Source organism: Canis lupus, chromosome 1 (assembly GCF_011100685.1).
Source record: "Canis lupus familiaris isolate Mischka breed German Shepherd chromosome 1, alternate assembly UU_Cfam_GSD_1.0, whole genome shotgun sequence".
Lineage (NCBI taxonomy): Eukaryota > Metazoa > Chordata > Mammalia > Carnivora > Canidae > Canis > Canis lupus.
The window spans coordinates 6675573-6698568 of NC_049222.1; the positions used below are offsets into that span (position 1 = coordinate 6675573).

At 33.7% G+C, this 22996-nt stretch overlaps 1 pseudogene; it reads right to left on the minus strand.

Moving 5' to 3' along the window:
- Positions 1 to 6396: 6396 nt before the first annotated feature.
- Positions 6397 to 22996, minus strand: part of LOC100856140 — a 47566-nt pseudogene continuing 30966 nt past the window's right edge.

A 22996-nucleotide genomic window follows, 5' to 3' on the forward strand; every position in this document is an offset into this window, starting at 1 on the left:
GTAATGAATAAATGTATCTTCTGAAAAAAAAATCAGCAAAGTAATCAAAGCATCTCCTAACATCAAAGGAGAAAACGTTGTCAGAGGGACAAAGAAAAACACAATACACAAAATAGGAATTGGCAAGGAGAAAATAACTATCAAAAAATAAAGAAAGAAAGAGAATTGTTAAACACCATACTGAATGCTAGGACATAAATATATAAATAAATAAATATATATATATATATATATATATATATATATATATATACTTGGATGAAATGAGACTATGCTATGAATGAATTCTATAGTAAAATAAATCTCATTAGAAAGAGAATGTATGAAAAAATAATTTGTATATAGCACTCCCTCCAAGTTAACCAGCTTTTCTTGTTTCATAACTCAATGATTATCAATAACATAATAACATAATCCTATCATAAAAGATAATAAAACAAAGAGGGAAGATAGGGACATTTTAAGTGAAAGGAATGATAGTGAAATTAATAAATTACAAAATGAAAAGAAAAGATGGCAAATAGTGAAAGAGATAGAATAAGGCAAAGTACAGTTAAAAATTTATTTTTGAGCTAAGTAATATGCTTTGGGAGAAAGGTGCTTTAGTGAAAAATATTTATTTGCTAGATATTTTCTAGAGCACAAATGAGTTTTACTACAGTGAATGAAAATATTCATAGTATGTAAAATACAGAAGAATATTTATAATTTGTGAGTACAAATTCTATTTGGGACCAAAATGAACCAGTATTTAATAGCAATGTTTACTACAATTTTTCTCTCCTTTATTCTTACTGCCAACTGTATGATAATATTTGCATATGTACTCTGCCAGTTCTTTTAAAATGACCTTTTTTACATATAATTATTTAATCTACCTAGGTGTATATAAAACATGAGGGAAGCATCTAAATTATTTTCTTTTTCCAAAGAAACATTGTTCTTAATACCATATATTGAAAACATGAGTTCAATAAATTGACCACATAAAAATGGTGCTAATTTTTGTGATCTTCACCAACATTCTTAGATCAATTTTTCCCCTTCACAGTGTCACCATAAATATGATGCTTATGAAGTTTTCAGGTTAGGAATGCACAGTATTAGGAATATTATTTCTTAACACATGTATTAGGAGCACATAAAGATATAGTTACTTAAGCTTAATGTTTTAAGATTATAATATTAATGACCTTTGAAGAATATTATATTTTGAGCATTTTTTCATGTGTCTGTTAGCCATCTGGATGTAGTCTTTGGAGAAATGTCTATTCATGTCTTCTGCTCATTTCTTAACTAGACGATTTGTTTTTCGGGTGTTGAATTTGAGAAGTTTCTTATAGATTTTGGATAACCCTTTATCAGTTATGTCTCTTGCAAATATCTTCTCTCATTCTGTAGGCTGGCTTTTAGTTTTATTGATTGTTTCCTTCACTGTGCAGAAGCTTTTTGTCTTGCTTCTGTCCCAAAAGTTTATTTTTGTTTTTGTTTCCCTTGCCTCTGGAGATGTGTATAGTGAGAAGTTGCTATGGTGGAGGTCAAAGAGGTTACTGCCTGTGTTCTCCTCAAGGATTTTGTTGAGTTTCCCATCTCATATGTAGGCCCTTCATCCATTTGGATTTTATTTTTGTGTATGATGTAAGAAAGTGGCCCAGTTTCATTCTTTTGCATGTGGCTGTCCAGTTTTCCCAACATGATCTTGAAGAGATTTTTTTCTATTAGATACTCTATCCTGCTTTGTCAAAGATTAGTTGACTATACTTTTGGGCCCATTTCTGAGTTTTCTATTCTGTTCCATTGATCTATGTGTCTGTTTTTATTCCAGTACCATACTGTGTCGATGACTATAGCTTCACACTTGAAGTCCGGAATTATGATGCTTCTAGTTTTGTTTTTCTTTGTATTTCTTTTTCAGGATTACTTTGACTATTGGGGGTGTTTTGTGGTTCTATACTCATCATCAGGGAAATATAAACCAAAACCATGATGAGATATTACCTCACACCTGTCAGAATGGCTACAATTAACAATGCAAGAAACAACAGATGTTAGCGAGGATGTGGAGAAAGGGGACCCCTCTTACACTGTTGGTGGGAATGCAAACTGGTGCAGCTACTCTGGAAAGCATTATAGAGATTACTCAAAAAGTTACTAATAGAACCACCCTATGATCCAGCAATTGCACTGCTAGGTCTTTACCCAAAGGATACAAAAATACAGGTTCAAAGGGGCACATCCCCCCCAATGTTTATAGCTATCAACAATAGCTAAGTTATGAAAAGAGCCCAAATATCCATTGACTGATGAATGAATAAAGCAGATGTGACACATATACACGATAGAGTATTACTCACCCATCAAAAAGAATGGAATCTTGCCATTTGCAATGACATGGATAGAACTAGAGGGCATTATGCTAAGTGAAATAAGTCAGTCACAGAAAGACAAATACCATGTGATCTCACTCACAAGTGGAATTTAAGAAATAAGACTGATGAACGTAGGGGAAGGAAAAAAAAGGGGGGGGGAGCAAACCATAAGAGACTCTTAACTAAAGAGAACAAATTGAGGGTAGATGGAGGGAGGTGGATGGGGGATGGGCTAGACTGAGGATGGGGATGAAGGAGGGCACTTATTGTGATGAGCACTGGGTAATATATGTAAGTGATGAATCATTAAATTCTACACTTGAAACCAATTTTACCATATATGTTAACTAAGTAGAATTAAAATAAAAACTTGAAAAGAAAAAAAAAATCTTTTTAAAAATTTTCATCTCTTAAGACTAGGATGCAAAATGTCTCAGAATTTCAGAAAATATAGTAACAAATTTGAAAATGTACATCCTGTTATAGTATTTTCTGCCAATTCACCAACTTATTTAAATTATATTGATTAATAAGTATTTAGACAATAGTGACGGTAAAAAGTAATTGAAGCCATCCTGTTATCATATCTTTCTCTAACAATTGTATTATGGTTTCTCTTTACATTCACAACCAATTAAATTAAATCAACTTTTAGTAATTGTAATTTATATATATTGTTCTCCTTTATGCTTTTAGAAATTAAACTACAATTATATAATATGAAATTCATGTCCTATATAATAGTACAATATTCAAACATGAAGACAACATAACATTAAGTGGTAAAACTATGTAGATAAGGGTAAAGATAGATATAGATAGATTTAGGTCATATTTTATAATGGTGATAAAATATACACAACATAAAATTTACCATTTTTATATTTTTTAAGATTATAATTCTGTGGCATTAAGGACATTCACATTGTAGTGCAACCATCACCACCATCCACCTCCAGAATTTTCTCCTCTTGCAAAACTGAAACTCTGGACCAATTCAATAATAATCTGCCATTTTCTTTCCCTCTAGTCCCTGGTACCCACCCTTCTACCTTCTATCTCTGTGATTTAGAATATTCTGGGTACCTCTTGTAAGTGGAACCATATGGCATTTACTCTTTGTAACTGGCTTTTTCATTTGTCATAATTTCTTCAAGGTTCATTTATGTTGTAGCAGATGTCAGAATTCTCTTTCTTTTTAAGACTGAATAATATTCCACTGTATATCCTTCGTACTGTGTGTATATATATCACATTTTATTTATCCATTCACCTATTGATGGACAGTTCAGTTACTTGCACCTTCTGGTATTGTGAATAATGCTGCTATGAACACACATATACAAGTATCTGTCCCAGCTTTCAATTTTTTGAGGAAGACACATATTCTCATAATGCAGTTCTAGTTACCTCCCATCAAAATTTAATAATTTTTGAAATATAACTAAAGCCCAGAAAATATTTATTGAAAGTGTACACTTTATTCTATGGTCTGATTATTTGGCAATTCCTCCAAAATGATGGCATATTTTTATGGATCCTCAATTCTCATAATTTTTAAATGCGGTAACTTGGACTTGTTCCAAGAACACTATCAATACAAGCTCCTCCCATAGAAATACAATAACATATGTTTATATTAGTATTTTAACTTTTAAAATAGCTTTAAACTGCAAGTGAGATGCTCATATAACATAAGTTACTAGCACATTTTACAATTACTTGAAAATTCTGCACTCCCTTTGAAATGTACCTATCTAGATAATATATCTAAAGTGCTTCATAAATATCAGTTAATTCTTTCAAGGCTTTAGTCACATATAATCAAAGCATCCTAATTTATATATTGAAACTGTTTTGTTACCTATTTGCTAACGTTATGTTTATCTATTTCCTTTAATGGCAAATTATTGATTTTTCACTTTCTTAGTTGTAATTGAATAAGCTTTAGGTAAAACTTAATAATTTATGGTATTACTGACAATCTATTCCATTTGTTTGTAGGCTTACTTCTTAAAATGTGTCCATTTTGACTTTACCAGGTTCTTCAAAGGAATTGGTAAGTATGAACTCCTTGTAATTCCTTTTCAGACTTAACATTTTGGAAACAATGCTGCTAACTCGAAATTGTAAAAACTCATGTTGACTATAAAAAAGCCAAAATTTTCTTCACTCGAAGGTATTTTTCCAGATTGTATTCTCTTTCTTTCAGTTTTTCATTTTATTTTAATTATGAAATTAGACATTTAGCCTCTTCTTAACATGTTGGAATTTCTCGATTTATAGATTAGGAGGGAAGAGTTAAATAGTGATGTTCAAACTTACATCTAATGCATTCTAATACATTTTGAATTTGCTTCTTAAATAGGCTGACATGTGGCAAATGAAATTTAATGTTGACAAATGTAGACTAATTCAAATTACCCTCAGATATAATAAGTGACAGATAAAAAAATTATAGATAATTGAAGTGATGCATAAAGACCTTGAAAAAGACATTCAATTGTTTACAAACTTTAAGGAATCTTCTCCACTAAAAAGCAACTTTGTGCCCTTTCTTGAGGTGTCAGAAATTAAATGCAAAAATCCCAATCCCTCCAGCTACCTACTAAGTAATGTTTAATTGGACCACATGGCTCCAAATTGAAAAAAGTTATATTCTTTTTCTGGCCAAGTCATATATCTTCTAGAGAGACAATTAACTTTATCTCACTTTAATGCTTTCTAAAGTACTTGAACACAGAATAAAGGCATTTCTCTTATTATCTATTAACATCTGGAGTGCAACTGTTGGTATAAAGACCAGAAAAGACTGCAAGTGTGTTCTGGCATGGAACTTCAACTCAGATGTCTCGCAGTAGGGAAGCAACTACCAGATAGCAGTCTTGTCCAGCTCCTGGGTCCCACACAGGTAAGCCATTTAAGACATTTTTCTGTCTAGGCTATGTCTTTCACCGTAGTGAAGATAAACATTAGATTAGAATCTGCTTTAATTCCTTTTTAACGATACAATTCTTGAGAGAGTAATCAAAATCCACTAACCATTAAAAAAAAATGAAGCCAGAATTGGAACATCAAACGTTTTTCTGTTTGCTTCTTTCTTTAATCCATACAACCACAGGAAGCTAGACAGTATTTTCCTTCACTTGTCTCTAGCCCTTAAACTCAAAACCTTGGTCTGAAGTCCTATCCACAGAATATATGCACTACAACATAATAAATTAGAATTTCCTAATTGGCGTTTCTAAATACAAAAACTAAAGAAAGTGGTGCACTTATATGTATTTTATGGATAAATACACATGACATACTTGTGTGATCACACTATATTAATGCATGTAGTTGTTTTTAGGAATATATAATTTATGTTACACATATTCTCACATGAGTTTACTTCTTTGCCACACTATTATACATCTTTATAAATGAAGGAGTTCAACAACAGAGATGAATAGTCTGCTACTTTCCTTAGTTATAAGTAATCTGTAGGAGTAGAAGAAATAAAGCTTAAAATGCACAAAATTTTAAAGGACTTCCAAAACAAATTTAGATAAGAGAGTATTTAATGCCTTCAATTTCAATCTAATTACAAACAGCTCTTGGAAATCAACCTCTTGGTTTTTTTTTTCTACTTTATTAAAATACTGAGTTTATTTCACATGTATATTTTTGTCTCCCCAACACTTCCATTTGTCTGATCTGACCACCATTACTACTACTATGTCTTATCATAACATTCCATACATACTTAAAACCAAGCAAAGGGTGGAGTTCCATCTTTAAAAATTAAACAGGCATTTTGGACAGCACATTTATGGCAATGGAACCTGGACAACATTTATCAGACACGGTAGGGAAAGTTCTCACTCTGCATTATAAAAAGGACAGCCAAAAATAAAAATAAAAAATAAAAAAAATAAAAAAAATAAAAATAAGGACAGCCAGATATCAACTGTTACAGAAATGAAATAATACAGAAAATTTTAACAAACTGTTTAAACTATTTTCTTTCTTTTTTTTTTTTTAACTATTTTCTTAAAGAGACTTCCTCCACTGCCAGAGATCTTGAATAGCCTCTTAGTCAGTCATCTAGATGCAATTCTTCACATAATTGATGAACTTGGTTGGTAAGAGAACCACCTTTTTCTATACTTGCTTGCATGTTTGCTTTAATGTCTTCTACAGAACTAGGTCCTTTTGGCGCTTGGGGAATCTTTTCCTGTTTTTTGAGAGATCCTTGACCTTTTCATCTTGGTGTTGATGGTTTTGACTCTTTTCCATTCTGGTTTGATTTTTGTGTATTTTTGGCTAGAGTATCTCATATAGATTTCCTTACTGGAGCCTTTTCTTCAGCTTACTCATCATCAAAATCATCATCATCATCTTCATCATCATCATCATCATCATCATCATCTTCATCAGCAGCAAGTTTTACTTTTTTCTGTAGAACCTTGCTACCACTTTCAGGGGAAGAATGCTTCCCAGATATACTAAGAAGTTTCACATCCTCTTCTTCTTCATCTTCTGACTCTACATCTTCCTCTACAGCTACTAAGTGCTGTCCACTAATATGCAAGGCCGGGAACCACACTTAACTGTAAGACCACAGGTGGTGTTATTTCAAAGCCCCCAAGGGACACCGTTGGCTGTACAGATATTTTCAAAGTTGCCAGTGTGACTTTAATTGCACTGCCTTCATCATTCATTGCCTCTGCTTCAACAGTGTGCAATTCATCCTTTGCACCAGCTCCCAAACTGACCGTTCTTAAAGATAACCGGTGCTCATTTTCATCATTATCCACCTTAAAGTGGTCATCTTTGTCAGTCTTTAGTTCACAAACAAAAAGATAGTTTTGGGGCCGCAGGGGGCTCATGTTCATGTCCATCGAATCATCCACGGGGTGGTGGCACGCACTTCAGTGGGCGAGAAGGTGACAGAGATACACAACAACTGTTCCACAGAACAGCTGCGCAGGACGGAATCAGACCAGGGCGGAATCCAACCTCTTGTGGTAAAGGACTGACTTACCTAAGTCTTCCCCACATGAGTAGTATATAACTACGTACATGTGAAACTTGATAAAACTTTTTGATAATGGTGGCATGTTCTTACATAGGACTGTATGTGGCATTGAGAAAGACAAAAAGAAGGTAATCAAATATCTTTAAAAAGATAGGTAAAAAAGAAGATAATCAAATATCTTAAGATTTTTATATCTTACAATGTACACATGCAGGTATCTCATTTAATCTTCATTAAAAATGTAGTGAAATAGGTATTATTCTGCTTTATAGAACACTGCATATGTGCACGGAGCATCCTTCATTTCAATGTGAATATGATTACAATATATAATATTAAACATGTAGCTGTATTCAGAGATTTAAGAGAGGAGGAGTTGTCTATAATTCTTCATGAGTCATACATGGGTAAGCATGCATACGTGTTTACAAACCATGATAACTGAAAAATGAAAAAAAATATCAGGGTACATATAGACACTTTTGTAATCATGATTATAATTAAATTTCATAATTTTAACTAATATATTTATAACAGGAATTTCAACCTTCTTTTATCTAGATTATTACAGATGGATGTACTGATAAAACTAATATACTCATTATACACACCTGGGGAAACCAATCCTACATTGTATTCAGAAAACAGAGTTCAAACTGTTTCTTTTCCTTTTAAAGCATTCATTTAGTTGAATTTTTTGTTCATTTACAGTAGAATAATGTTCTTCCCAACAGAGTTGAACAGAGGAGTGCTAATCTTTATTCATAAGGCCAATAAATTTGTTCAAAGAACACATCTGCTAAAGGCTAAAATGACTATGAGCAAGATGAATGGTGACTTTGTTTAGTTTTCCAGTGACAGCTACTACAAAAGGTTTAGGTTATTTATTTTTGGCTCACTGATAAAGATTGTGGTATGGCAGATAAAACACCATATAAAATGCTCTCAGATTTGGTTTATAATTATATCCCTAAGAGGAAAATATTTTATATTTATATATAAAAAATATATATATGTTATATATATATATATATATATATATATATATATATACACACAATTTCAGTTCACCAAGGGAAACATTTTAAATTTTATGTAAGTCCACATGTGATATTATGATTTCTTTTGGGAAAGTAAGCCAACCATTCACAGTTTATATTGCTTTACTTTATTACAAATATTTCTAATAATTTTATTACCTTAGTTTTATGACACATTATTCTGAAAGGCATTATTTCTTCTGTTCAGCAAGAATAGCAAAATTCTCTTTTACTACTAACAAGTCAATGGGGGCTTGAAAAGTTATGTGGCATTAAAAGAGAGGTCTTTGTGAAAGATTATCAGAAAGTGTTGTTGTCCTTTGTAAACATGAGGTTATTTACTGTTTGTGATACTTTAGTTAATTGTTTTGGTTTTTGAGTCTATTGATAATAATTTTTGTGGCTTGCATGATAGAAAGGCATTATATAGCTTCATCCAAATATAGAAACAACTAAATCCCTTCTTCAAATAATTCTTGCTTTGTTTTGATTTTGGCCTTAGAAATTGGGAGTCTGCTATTGGCTGTTAATTTGTACGTAGCATGCTTAAGGGTAGATTTATTAGAGTTAAACGTAAGATCTAAATTTTTTTAGTGCTAATTCAGATTTTACAATGAATTTTTGAAAAAGTATTGTTTATGATTAAATACAAACACAAAAGCATTTCCCAAAGTCATGTGTTCGTGCTGGATTGTAAATTTCTATATATTCCCTTTATGGCAGTTAACAATGTTAACTTCATTCTTTTGGTCAAAACATTTCAAACTGTCAAAGTAAAACATGGCAATTAGGTGCTGAATACCTCTGGTCTTCTCTTATCGGCTCTCTGTGGTTAGGGTTAATCTTGCTGTTGGGCTTTGATGAGAACACACTGTATCTGCTCACATCTGCTCTCTTAGTTTAAAGAAATACCATCTTGTGAAAGCCTGGGTGGCTCAGTCAATTAAGCGTCTGCCTTTGGCTCAAGTCATGATCCCAGGGTCCCTGGTATCAAGCCCCCCATGTCTGGCTCCTTGCTTATGGGGGAGTCTGTTTCTCCTTCTGCCTCTGCCCCTCCTCCCTACTCGTGGTCTCTCTTACTCAAATAAAGAATTAAAATCTTAAACAAACAAACAGGAAAACAACGAAAAAAATAAGAAATTCCATCTTGTTTCACCATATTTCTTGGACCATCGTGGTGAAATATTATTCTAGTTTCTTTTTCTTTTTTTTTTTTAAATACAATTCAGGCTTTGATTGGTTGTAGCTAGAGAACTCAATCGAATCACTGCTAAACAAACTCTCTCCGCTTCAGCTAAAATTCTACATTAAAAAAAATCTTTTTATATCCTTGCTAAGAAAAGGGTGTGGGGTTGAAATCATTAAATTATTTTATTCCCTTTTTTTTTTTTTTTACTTTTCAGAAAATTATTTTGGAAGGAATATTGTTACAGAGAGAAAAAGAAAGAAGGGAGGTAGTATGGTAGGAAGGAGGAGATGGGAGGGAAGGAGACAGAAAAGAGAAGATAGGAAAAAGCAGCACGGAACATTTTACTCTGATTTTCTGTTCCAGAGAAAGACTTGGTGATAGAGTGAGCACATACCTCAACTAATGCTCTGGGAGCTGTCTTTTGAGATTTATAAAGCCTATAAAAATATAATCATCTTAAAAGCTGGTGTGTGAGTATGAGATGCCAAAAAAATCCATAGATGATTTGTATATTGGCACTGTAAAGTGATTGATTAAGAAATTCTTCCATTGAAATAAATGATTGTTGCTCCTCTATGTAGACGTCTTAGCAATTTGGGTGAGACTGTGCTTTAGAATTTGCCATGCTGAGAGAGAGAGAGAGAGGAACAGAAAGACAGAGAGAGAAGAAAACCGAATTACACTTGTACATTCTCACACTTGTAGGAAATACTTGTTATGACTTGGTCATAAATGTCCACCTCACAATCACCTTTCTTTCCTTCCGGGCTCTCAAAAAGAGAGAATTGCCACAACTTTCACATGCATCTGTATTTTCCTGTCTACAAATCCTTGCTGCTTATTCATTTAACAGCTATTCGTCAGCTTCTGCCTTTCTAGGCACAGAGTATATCACAGCCAATAAAATGAACAAAATTCCATTGCCTTTGAATTTATATTATAATAGAGAGATGTGCAATAAACAAATAGTTTTTAACTAATTAGGTGTGGTATAGTCATAGGAGGAAAATAAAGCATAGAAGGTGATAGGGACTTCATATGGGAGTCAATTGACAGTTGAAGGTCTCATAGTGTAGGAAATATTTTCACAGAGAGTGACTAATATGAAACATGAAGTCCTAGGGGTACCTGATACAAGATGAGTCAATCAGGTAGATATATTAAATACAAAGCCTTGAAACAAAAACATGTCCATTCCAGGCATAACCAGGTTGCATGGAATAGCTGGTGCAGAGTTAAGTGGGTGGGAGAGCAGAGCTTAGCCAGGTTATCCGTTTGGGGGTATTCGTGTAGGAACTCAGGGAGCATGGCACAGATTATGGCTTTTGTCTCCATGAAAATGGGAGCATCTGCAGGCATGATGTGACTTGAATATAGTTGTGACAAGACTGACAGGAGTCCAGTGTACCCTGGTGGTTTGCAGCTTGGGCAATGGAGTTCAAACTAGAGATAAAATTTGGATGGCAAGTTCAGTTTTCAAGATATGCAATATCCATGGAAACTAATTACATTTGGTGTCTTATTTACACACAATCTATGCTACCAGATACGTCAGAGAGCTTTCTCATTTCATTCTAATGTTAGGCTGCTTCTAAAAAAACACTATAATTTTTAAATCTTTCATTTAAATAATGAAGTGGACTTATTTGTTGCCGGAAGGCAACTTCAGCCATTAGTGAAATTTTCTTCTAATATAATATGTGCCTTATGTGGGGTGAGAACATAACAGCACTTAACGTATTTAGAATCTCTATCCTTTACCCACTCAAAAAGTACATTTGGACTAATATGACACTAAGGAAGACATAACAGCTATTTAGCATGATGTCTCTGTCAGATTTCCATGATTGTGCTTGTGATACATTCTGTGGCTATGTAAAATGTAAATATTGTCTAATGAGGGGTTTAAATAAGTTTCTTAAAGTTCTGGAGAATTCAGAGGTGTTATGTTTGACATTAGAAAATCCACTTCCTTTACATAATATCATAAAATACTATGTTTCTTTTTAAAAGATGATAGCTGCTAAAGGTTTTTTTGAGTTTTGAGTGCTCATCATATTCCAGAAATGAATCTAATTGCCTTATCACTTCACTTTATTAATTCTTTGTTAATCCCTTAACATAAGTATTGTATCAATGGAAAAGCTGGGGTTTAGAAAGCTTCAATAATGTACTAATAGTCCAAAGATGAGTAATTGTTGAAGATAAATGCTAAACCAAGAAAGTAAGAATCGAGAGCATGTTCACTAAGCTTGCTACAATCTATTCCATATGAAATTGAATCAATTTAGGACTGATATGAGGGAGAAGCCTCCTGAAATAAAGACCACAAAAGATCAACGAAGAGAAAGACTTTATTCACTGCAAGAAGCAAGAATAGTCTGAAAGTTAGCAGAGGTTTTATGTTATAGGCACTCAGATTGGTCAGAGAGAAAGTTGGAACAAAGAAATGAGATTGTAATGCACAGAGGAGCAAAAAGTATCATTATCAGTTCTTACCCGTGGGCGACCAAAGGAAAAGCAACTCCAGAAAGTGCATTCTATATATTTGAATTTCACAAGGGAAAGGAAAGTTTAAGTGAATCTGGGACAATATGGTCCAAGGTTTCAGTTTTAGATTCAGAAAAAAAAAAAAAAAAAAAGATTCTTTTGACTATAGATGCAACTTTTAGTATGAAAGCCGAAAAAAATAAAAAGTTAATCCTTTACCTGTTGTATTCAGTTTATTGTTATTTAATGCCTAGTGAGAACAGTGAATGCATTAGCCTTCCATTTATATCAATTCCTACTTGTTCAAAACTTATGTAATAGTCATGGAAACTATATTTGAAGCTTTTTAAAATATCTAGCCTCAGATTGTGAAATCTAATTTTAGTTCAGTGATATCCAGCTCTGGAGTAATTTAACAATACTGCCAAATTAATCTCTTAAATACGTAAGTGATACCTCAAAGTCCCTAAGACAGAATTTGAGACAATATTGAGCAAAGCAAACACTATTTCATTTCACCTAGTTAACAATTTCAATATCCTTCTGTGTGTCATTTTAATTTACTCTGCGTGAAAAAAAAAATTGAAATTTTATATAGAAAATGTAGTCTCTTTAGGAAATGAGATTTTAATCTGTTCCCTAGTAGTAGTAGCATATTTTATTCCAATCTTACAGTAAGCATGCATTGATTGTCTACTGTCTAAAGAATTGATTTTAGCTGCCATGTGGCATATATACTATGATGAATTAGAAATGTAACTTCAAATGTAAATTGATAAGTACAGATTTTATGTTTACTACTAGTAAATCCTGTTTTCTGTACTAGACAGCATAGATCCATAAGCTCCATGTAGTCTCTGTAAGTTCTTGAGTGTAAACAAATATCGATAGTAATAGGAAGAGATAAGTGAACGTAAGGGGCACAGTTAAAATTTACATTCATTATTCAGGAGTCCAGTCATTGAATTTAACTTGATGTACTCTCACTTGGCATACATTCAAATGAGCATGAATTCACAACTGTCCCATACCCATGCTGAGCTTTGATATGGGCTACAGGCTAATTTTAGTCAACATACACAAAAAAATTGCCAATGTGATAAGGACATATTTTCAGAAGAAGGAAGATAAAGCTCTTCTTTAAAAAAGTGCTTTTCTGTAGCTTCTTGTAGTTTCTATTTGTCTAATATATTTTTTTAAACTGCCTAAAAGATCTAATTCTTATTTCTTGGAAGACAGGAGTGAAACTCAAGAGAGAGAACACATGACATGGGCAGTTCTGGGAAAGTCCAGTTAGGCCTTCTAGGAAGATGGCTTCCTTTGTGTGACCTTGTCTCAAGTTTGGAGGAATAAGACACAGATATTTCCCCAGAGCCTTTTCCACCTGTTTTTAAGCTAAGGAGTGAAACCCGAAGAAGAGACAATGAGAACTAGAAACAGAGTTCAGGATACAAAAAAGATTTCCATTCTCCCAGTTCACCTTAATTTTATACTGCCCAGAGATTCAGCAGGAGTGATTCAATATTGGGCAAATATTTAGAAACATAACATTCTACTTCTTCCCTCAATTTTGAGATAATACTAATATTCATCAAGAAAAATTTAATCTTACACTTTTAAAACATTTTTTAGTTAGTTGAGTTGATGAAATAGGCTTAAATTATCTCTTATTTCCACAAGATATGTGAAATGAATGCATTTCAATGATTAAAGTATGACATGTTAAACTATTGTATTTATTAATGTATTAAAAATAAAAGTAAAAAATGAACTAAAGCTATATTTGTAAACTGTTATAAAAATATATAGTATTTAAAGGTATTATTTGTGTGTGCATTCAATATGCACTATACATGCAGAATGAAGAATGGTTGCAGTTGCATCTGATAATCTGAAAGCCTGTTGAGAAAAGAAGTAACATTCTTCTGAAAAAGGCAACAGAACTCAATACTACTCTACTTCGTGTCATCTACAAAGAACTGTTATCTGATGTGAAATATAAAATAAATAAAAACAGTAGGGACAGAGACAGCCAAAATATAGGACAGAAGAAGATGCTCTATATTGAATAATAATAACAGTCAATTGAAATTAAATTCAAAGGTCAGATCCTGGACTTGAAAGGGATTTAAAGAATTAAAGGAATATATGTTCAGATACATAAGTAAATGATCTTAATAAGGAAAGAGTCAATAAATCTTTTTTTTTTAGAGTCAATAAATCTTAACACAGAAATTAAACATTAAAAAAAGAATCAGAACAAAATGGACTACATAGCTTATGGTCTGTATGGAATAACTGGGACAGGAGCTGCTTCCCCCTGTCAACATCTGGGACTGAACAAAATATTAGTAGTTGAGGGCTTTAGGACACTGGATAATTGTCAGTGCAGCACCGTGATCCCTGAGAGACAGGGAACAGATGAGTGGCCTCTTTGATGACCCTGGATTCTGTCTGGAGTTGCTTTCTGGATCATAGTCCAAGAAGGGTTGTCCCAACAGAGCATTGCCTCTTCTCATAATGAGACAGAGATCATAGCTCAGGAGCTGCTGCTTCTGGGATTTGCAAAGAGCAGATCTGATCTCTACATCGGTCTCTGATTCTGGATGTTAAGCCATGTACATGTAACGTACAAATCCACAACATGGGCAAATCGTAAGAGGCTGGTGTAGACTGCACAATTTCTGGAATCACATATGATAGAGTATCTGGGAGTTCCAGCCAGCCAGGGTGGATGTACTTTTAATGGCTTCAGACCTGTTCCTATTATGGCATCCCTGCCTGTCTCACTCTCAGTGATAAAGTATCACTATGTGGCCATTGTGACTCCAGGAATCCTTACAGAATTCAAAGAACCCACTTTGAGTGTCCCATCATTGTCTTGTCTACAGGTAACAGTCACTTTAGAATTCTTCAAGGTTATTGGGACTCTTGTCAAGAATGTATTTCATCTCTCATGAAAAGACTGTCCTCTGGACAGTCTTGAGGGACAAATTTAGGGTTGGTCAGTCTTACATGATAAATGTGCCCTTACACGCCAATCTCCATAAGTCATTGGATACTTTTCTCTGTAATACACTAAGGCTGATATTTTCACTTGATTGCTGTAGACCATTTTTAGGGTCAAATTTTAGTCAACTGAACTGTCTATTCATGATGGCCACTTTAGCCATTATAGCTCCCCCACCAAGGATGGGATGAGGTCTCTCATTGATAAAAGAGTCTCGATGGCATTTGGGACCATCAAATTCAACAGAATCTGCCTATCTCCATACCTCCCCATATTAAGGATCTCACACCTTCCCAATTAATATTATTTTGCCCTAATTTTAACATTACAGATCTTGTGAGTTAGTGGATTAAGTGTGTGTCTAATTCAGCCACTGATAGGAAGGGATTTTGTATCACATTTACACAAATCCTGGCCAGGAGGATAGAGGAGATAAGATTTTCTTTTCATGAAATCATAGATGTTTCTGGTCCTTTACAGGACATTGATTTGATGATCAGTAGCTCTGATATTGTCATTTTTTTTCCACCAATTTCTCTGGTACATATAGTAATAACTAGTGAAACATATATTCCTTATTTATATTAAAGAGTTCTATCACAGCAATCACTTTGTTACCCAGAGCACTTGCTTTTTACTCATTGGATATCTTTGTAACTACAAGTGGTTATTTAAGTAACTGTTTTGCCACTGTGTGATGTGTGGATAGTGTACCTTTTATCAATAGAAACAAGTTTCAGGGCACTTGGGTCACTCAGTTGGTTAAGCATCTGCATCCTGCTCGGATTGTGATCTCTAGGTCCTGGGATTGAGCTCCATGTTGTGCTGTCAGCTCAGCTGGGAGTCTGCTTCTCCCTCTGCCTCTCCTCTTGCTTGTGCTTTCTCTATCTCTTTCTCTCTCAAATGAATAATTTTTTTTAAATCTTAGAAAAAAAAGAAATAGAAACAGATTTCTTACTCCTTTTTAATCTAATCAGACCAGAGAATAAACTCCGGAAAACAACAAAAAAAGCTAATTCAGATGTTCATTTTTAACTTCATCAAAAGCATTCTCAGTACCAATCTAGGTTGATCACAGAAACTGCTTAAAAGACAAAGAATAGAAGATTACCAAGGTGCCAAAAAGGTATGGATTTGGGGGAGATAATTTTGCTAAGAATTGAATTCTTTCCAATATTCTCTTGCTCTAGTAATTGAACTCTGGACCTAATCATCTGTTTTAAGCACTCTTCGGTTTGGAGGAGGTGTTGCACCACTGATATGCTGGAAGGTAGACCTCTAGCTCAAATTATAGCCTTTTAAATGATGAGTAATCCCTTTCAGCTTCAGTGTATTTGTTCAGTGCATGGCTTGCCCCCAGCATACCTCTCAAAAGCCTGAGACATCACACCCATGAGGCCTTGAGGAGGAGGAGGCTCCTGAAGGCCAAGGCAGTTCCTGGAGAGAAACTTAGCTGAGAGCTGCCAGCCTCCTGCACTTGCAGCCTTTGAGTGCTTGCTTCTAGCCAGTAAAAGACGAGAGTGGTCCGAGTAGAGCACTAACCTGTCCAGAAAATAGAGCAAGAAGCAATACCTTACAACAAGTTTTATAAGATCTGAAAATGTCATCAAGAAATATAAATTACAGACCAATCTCTATCAGGGATTCTTCACAAGTACTACCAAATCAGATCCAACAATACAAAAGAGGAATAGATGCACTAACTGGGGGTCGGGATATCAAGAGTGCACGTTGGCATTAATATCTAAAGGTTAGACAATCACCATATTGACAGAAGGAGACAATCTAGACACCCTTCTCAATAGATACCAAGAAAATTTTTGTCAAAATTCAAGCCAATTCATGAATAAACTCATGGAAAACTAAAAATAAAAAGATATATTATCTTTCCATTGAAAGTCATTACTGGAAAACGTACAGCAGACATTATACTCAAACACAGAATATTAAGCAATGTCCCTCCTCTGGTAGAAATAAGTAAAGAGGATCTGCTCTCACTACTTTTGTTCAACATTGGATAGATGGCACGACACAGCACAAAACAAGAAAAATTTACGTGGTCTTAGCATGGGAAAAGAAGTAAAATTGCAGTTAGTTACGGAAGGCATGAATGTTTCCAGAAGAGTCTGAGGCATATAGAAAACACCGTGATAAATGATTTTAGCGGGGTTACATATATGAAGTAATATAGATATATCTCATTTTTATGTGCAATCTATAAGCTATTAAAAATGAAACAATTATTCAAAATAGTATAAAAATGATAAACTGTTTAGGAGTCATTGCACAAAAACTATTAAAGATTCTGTGCTGAATATTAAAAAGTATTGCTGTCACAAATAATGACAGACACAGCTAAGTGATGATTTTAAAATAAGTAAAATATTTTATAAAATTAAATAGCTATCCTTGATATTTAAACATACCTAAAATTATTAATTCTACTAGACTTTATACAAATATGTGTGCAAGTATTATTTATTTTAAAAATAGCATTTTTCCATGGCATGAACATTATAAACATTTTTTAGCCAACACTACAATGAATTTAGAATTTCTTTTTTATCCCTCCTGTCTCCACTTTCCTCTTCATTTTCTATAATTTGTCATCCTTCACCACACTCAACATAAATGCTTTCCTCTGTTATGTGATGTAGATGTCATTCAACTAAGTGGTTAGTTATGCCATGTACTCCACTTTCATTAGCTCAATATCCATAAAAGTCTATAATATGAAATATGATACCAAATTTGTAGATTTGAAAGCAAGAGGAGATTTATCAACCAATGAAAAGTTGAATGAATCTATCTCTCAGTTACTTCAAAGCTAGACTAATCTCTGTACCATTTTATTCAAAGGATAAAACTATTTAGGCTATGATGTCCATCCAGAATATTTTACAAAGTGATGAAAGCAAAAGAATAAGGTCACCACACTAAGGGTGCCATAATTTGGAGCAGTCATAGATATATTTTAGGCATGTTAGGAACAGTTTGTTTTAAAATTTATCATGTTGTAATGATAATATTGGGCAGCCCACATTCACTGTTTGCCTAGTAATGTAAGTACAAGTACACTGATTTAACCTGCTGGTCTATAAATTTTGAGATAGATATTTAACTATCTATGGGGTCAAGTTATTTTCCCTTTAGTTTTTTAAAAATTATTATAATATTCATTTAATACCTAACATGCTAAAAATTTCTTTCCAAAATGGGATGTCACATTATTTTTATTTTAAGATTTTATTTATTTGAGAGAGAGAGAGAGAGCAGGGGAAGGAGCAGAGGGAGAGGGACAAGCAGACTCCATGCTGAGTGTGAGGCCTAATGCAGGGCTTGATCCCATGACTCTGAGATTAGGACCTGAGCTGAAATCAAGAGTCAGATGCTCAATAAACTAAGTCAACCAGGCATCCCGAATGTCACTTTAGATTTTAAAATACTTTCTAAGTAAAACAGTTTTAAATGTCTTAGAATATACTTTTTAAAATTTATGATCAAATACATTTTTTATTCTAGCTTCATACAATGACTGTAATGATATTGGTCAATCTTATCTTAGCCATATAATCTCTTGTTTTCTTTATATTGATAATCTTAAAACCTATATTATGAATTTTTGCTCATAAAACTTGAGTCAGAATTTAGGAAGGAATATTTTCTTAGAACCAGCTAGAACTTTGAATAGTTTGAAAAGGATCATATTGAAGTTAGAATACCTAGTCATTTGCATTTGGCATCAGCATTAACATATTGTGATAATTTTTCATGTAAAATTATTGCACATATTCAAAGTTGCCTTATTTTGAAATTACTTGTGCGCACAATTTTTGCTACATGGTACTAAATTGAGATGAAGTTCTGTTTTTTCATCCTGACTTTTTTCTTAGCCCAGCTTTTCTATGTGTTATTCATTCATAAAGTATGACTCTTTTCCGTTATGTTAGGAGCCCTGCAGACAATTGCTAGTGTTTTTCCCATTCTTCAGCATGAGCATGCTTTCATTTGTTTCCTATCTTAACTCACTCTTTTCTGAGTAAATTGCAGGCTAGTAAGTTATGAAAACAGGAATCTATTGGTTCATAAACTACTCCATTTGATGGATTGAATACAATGGGGGGCTAATTTAAGCTTTTACATCCTAAGGAAAGTGTTTACATTGAATCTACATGGGACCACTGGCCATGCAAAGCAGGCAAAATCTGGTTTTGTTAGCAAAACAATTTCAAGAGCTTCCAGAGGGAATCCCTTTCCTCGCCACCAGTTTAGGGCATTATGATATTGCCATGGCTGGGCAGCTAGGAAAAATGTGTGCTCACAGCATAAAAGCATTGTGAAATGGTCTAGTTTGTGACCTGGATGTTCAATAACAGAAAAAAATAAAAATAGTAGTGAAGTCAATGCAGACAGTAAAAGAGAAAAGATATGACTCCCCCCCCCCCCATACCCACCATCAAAAATATGACAACCATAGTTATAAGAAAGTAAGTCATGGGTAAGGGACACCTGGGTGGCTCAGGCGGTTAAGCCTTGACTCTTGGTTTCCACTCAGATCACAATCTCAGGGTAGTGGAATTGAGCCCCACATTGGCAGTGGGGTCTACCTGAAGATTCTCTCTCTCCCTCTCCTTTTGCCCCTCCTCTCCCCTGCTCACACATTCTCTCTCTTTAAAATAAATAAATCTAAAAAATCATGCGTAAACATGTTCCCAGAATGAAGCTAAGCAATTTTGATTTTGGGAGGAGACGCTAACCTTCTTCAAAATCTACCCCATTGCCCACTGACTCCAGAGTCATAACTATAATTAGATCACAGTTGTGCCAGATAATGAGCCTTCTAAAGCCTGATATTGTAGAAGGTAGAAATATTCATCCATATATTTGTATTGATGTTTATACTTATTTATACCTGTATATGTAACTACAAACTTACACGTACAATTTTAAAATAAGAGATTCATGCAGTTATGCATATACCTATATGTTTGTGTGTGCATGTGTCTGTGTGTATGAATTGACCCTATGGTAACATAGTCACTTATGCATGTGTTCACTTCTCTTAAAAATCCGTGGTTAACATGGACCAGGGTTAGCCATTCTTGAATACTACAAATAGTACGGTGCATTTAGTGCACTGTTCTTCAGGAGATTCTTCTGGAAAGAAGGTCATCAGTGTGATTTACTACAGTTCTCGACCAGATCCATTTCTAATTGTTATTCTCTATTTAGGTACTAGTATGAAGCATGATTTTGACAATAATAACCAAAATCAGTTTGGAGAGTATCTCTTAATTTGTTCTAAGAGCATATAATGTAATGAATCAATCAGGTAGTTTATATGAGAATAAGAACTCGTTTAGAGTTCTCATGTGGCTAGAAGTTAGATAACAGGCACTTGGCAAGCATAGTTTTCTGCCAACAATCCCTTCTTTTATTCCTTTTGTGCACTAAGCAATGTGTAGCCAAATCATGAGCCTTGCTCATTTCTGGTTTATTTCCTTTGGTTTTACTTTTATGATACCAAGGTGTCTATGAATGGGTCCATGCTATTTGAATTCAGCCATTTAAACATATTATGATATATAAGTAGGCTCAATATGAAGGCAAAAATCTAACTTTTACATAAAAATTGGGATAGAAATAAAATATGCATGCCCCGAATGATAACATGTGTTTTAACTTTCAGTGACTAAAACTCCTAAATCTAGCCTTGTGACCAAAATAAAAATTGCAAGCTGTTGGATTACATTTCTCACCATGTAATTGTGCATGTTTGCATCTGTGTGTGTGTGTGTGTGTGTGTGTGTGTGTGTCTGAACAAATTGAACTTACTGACCTTATTTAGTAAAGTGTAGAAAAGCTATGCTACACACCAAGTCCAGGCATGTGATGCTATGGGCTATTAGATCTAGGTTTTCGAATTCTTTTTACTTGTACATTAACTTCCTCTTAGCTATGTGCTGCTTCAGGAGATTAAAGTCACTCATGTAAATGTATTATTAAAAAGTGCAGGATAATTAGGGTATAGAACAGATGCATGAGAATAAAATACTATGACAAATCCCTTGCCAAATAATTTTGTTCAGTATATAAGACAGAAACAAAAACAAAACCCACTTTATTAAGATGCCATAAAAAAATCAAGAAACTAAATTATTTTAATTGGACTGGTAATCTCTATCATAGATTTTCATGTTTCTGAGGTCGTAGACTCCAAGTAAAATATATAAAGCATGATATGAATTGGTCCATTTTTCTTTATATTTCATACTTCATACTGAGTAGTTTACAAAGGGACATATGATAATATTTACACAGAAAATCTTTGTACAGTGCCTTTAGAATTGGAGAGCTACTTCGATCTCCATCGACATTTTGGAACCACACTTTTCGTAGGAACTTTGTGCATTTTATACTATATCTGCACTGAGATCTAAGACAAATAATTTTGAGGCCACTTTCTACAATTCTCTCTGAATTCCCGACTAATATTTAAACATCTACTGAGGTTTATCACTTAAAGTAGTTAATTTTTTTAGACTTACCAATATTAGAAACATATTTTGTCCAGTTTTAACATAAAACAATAGTTAGAAGTGGTTTTTACCTTCTCCTAAATTTCTGCAATATTCTTTTGTATCACTAATTACCACTGCAAAATATGAATAATTTATATGCTTACTAAAAGATTTTTCACTATACAAGGGAAAAAATGCTTATTACTTTACTCCTTTAATTATAGCATAACATATATATATATTCATTCATCAACTTCCCTTTCCCCACCATTAAATATAAGTTTCACTCAACTGGAGTTTTCATTCAAGCTTTCCCATAGCCTTTCACTGTGTTTGGAAGTTGGCAGCCATTTGTCCAGTTAAGTAGTTTTGGAATAAGTGATTATATGCATCAGATACAATGACATTATTGTGTTATTAGAGCTAGCTTGGAAATATTTAAGTTTCTTGACAACTGAAAATATGCAAAATATAACAAATAGTGAAGAATTTTAATTAAAATGGTATGGTGAGAGGCACCTGGATAGCCCAGTCAGTTGTGTGTCCAAGTCTTGGATTTGGCTCAGGTCATTGTCTCAGGATTTTGAGATCAAGCCCTGCTTTGGGCTCCATGTTCAGAGCAGAGCCTCTCTCTCTGCCCTTCCCCCCACTTGTGTTCACTCTAAAATAAATTCATTAATTAAATAAAATTTTAAAAAGAAAAAACTCTGTGTGATGATTAAAGTGATCATAACTTACTATATTTATAAGTCAAATTTGCTATCTGTTCGAGAACTGCTTAAAAATGTGGAATTATTTTGTTAAAGATATTATGCCTGAAAATGACAGAGAATATTAATTTTCTGAGTAATATGAAATACTCAAAAATTGTATATCTGTATATTGATATTTTATATAAATTCTTATTAAAACAATTAAATTGAAATATCACTCTGTATCCTAAACAACATGCACAAAGTTTATGTACAAAAATGACATTTTCATAAACCAAGACTCTATGATTAAAAAAATACATTGCAAAAAAAAAAAAATACATTGCGGTTGAAAGGGACCAAAATATGTGACCCCAGAATATGCCACTTTGGCTTGTGAATTATTTTGAGCTAAAGGCAATCAAGACCCAAAAGCCTCAAAAAAACAAACAACAAAAAAACCACTTTTACCTCTCCCTTACCTATCAAAATTACTTAGACTGGCAGCCTGGCCCAGAAAGAGAGCTATTAACAGAGATAACTTTTTATCTGAATGCCCTTATCTGTACAATTACCAAACATCTACCCTTCAAACAATTACCAAGCATCTACCCTTCTTATTGTCCTGTGAATCATCCTCCTCTCCTTCGAAGCCCAGGTCC